Genomic DNA, 1,963 nt, shown 5'->3' with positions numbered 1-1,963 from the left:
GTTGTACACGTACACCTCGTATTACTTCATGATACAATAAAAGCGTAAACTTCAAATATCCCCTGTTGTTTCGCACTTTTCAATTTAGGCCATGTGGTTTAAAGGTATCAAGTTTAGTACTCATGTTGGTTTTATTTTTATCTTTTCGTCAACTTTTTAGTTAATATTGTGTTAAATGTATATACAAAAAACTTCAGATACCCAACATATCGTTAGGGCTTGGCAAATGAGCGAGCGGCTCGTGTTCCGCTCGCGTCGCCCTCGATATTCGGGCTCCGTCGAGCCGGCTCGGAATTAATTTCAAGTCGAGTTGAGCTAAAATTAGGCTCGCAATAATTTCAGCAAGCTTGATATTACCGGGCTCGTTTGAATTAGGCTCGAAAAGCTGGGTAAATATATATATATATATATATATATATATATATATATATATATATATATATATATATATATATATATATATATATATATATATATATGCTACTATACTATCAATAGTACCAAGCCTTTGGTACTATCGAGTTTTTGGCCGTTGGATGAAAGGATGTGCGGTAAGGATGATAGTGGTCCCCGGTTAAATTGATAGTGGTCCCCTAAGGTTGAGTTGGTGGTTGGTTTAATAGTATAATTTAACGGGTGGAAATGATCAAAGGGTAGATCTAACGGTAGAAAACTCAATAGTACCAAGGGCTTGGTAGCCGGACTCTCTCTCTCTCTATATATATATATATATATAGGCTAGGGCTACTATACTTATATGAGTATAGAGCCCTTTGTACTCATAAGTTTTCAGCCGTTCAGATAAAAAAATATACGGTTAGGATGAAAGTGGTTATGATTAGGTTGATAGTTGGCCCCCTAGGGTTGAGTAGGTGGTTGGTTGAATAGTATAATCTAACGGGTGAAAATGATTAAAAGGTAGATCTAACGGTCAAAAACTTATGAGTACAAGAGGCTCTATACTCATAAGGGNTTATTTATATATATATATAATTTTATTGTTATATAGATATATTATTATATAATAATTTATTATATAATTTACTATTTATATTTATAAAATATAAAATATATAAATAAATGTTAAATAATTTAGACTATTGGTATTAAATATACTTATTGCACTACGATACCTACTAAAAATTATTTCACTAACTACTGGAGGGCTACGATGCCTACCAAAAATCATTTCTTATTACATTAAGAAAGATAACAGCATTTATTTTATAACTAATTTTTAAAATTGAATTTAAAAATAACTACCCGCAGCATGATTTCTCTTCTCATTCACTAACTACTGGGAGACTACGATACCTACTAAAATTATTTCACTAACTAATGGGGGACTACTATGCCTACTAAAATTTTTTGATGTACTTATTACACCATTTAAATTCTGAAATTGATTTTTATAACTAATTTTTAAAATTAAATTTTAAGATAACCACCCGCAGCATCGCGCGGGTCCCTTTAACTAGTAGTTATTATAATACGACAATTTTAATTTATGTGAATTCATATTAGTACTCGGATCAGTGTATTTGAATTCAACTATTGTAGTCGGACTATGTTTTAACTATAGTTCCGATTGGAGAAAAATTGGTGATCGCACGATATCAAACCACCTCATTTAAAAATAATTTTGTGATACTGAGTAGAACAAATGTTAATAATCGGAACATAATGAGTACAGTATCCCAATTTCTTGATTTCGAGTGGCGATGCATCGTACACCGATATATATATATCGTCTGCTAATACACGACCAATAAGTGTTTGAACAAAAAAATTTTTCGTCATCCCATTTTGAGGACTCACGGAAATACCTCGGATAGTACCACAATCTCTTCTACGTACAATAATGTGTTGAACTACTTCAACAAGTTTACGTGTAAGTTATAGTTTTTTATTTTTTAACTACAGATTTTTCTAATTATACTAAATTTATAGTTATATCCAGCCA

This window comes from Ananas comosus, linkage group 1 (genome assembly GCF_001540865.1).
Source record: "Ananas comosus cultivar F153 linkage group 1, ASM154086v1, whole genome shotgun sequence".
Lineage (NCBI taxonomy): Eukaryota > Viridiplantae > Streptophyta > Magnoliopsida > Poales > Bromeliaceae > Ananas > Ananas comosus.
This window is presented reverse-complemented; position numbering follows the sequence as displayed.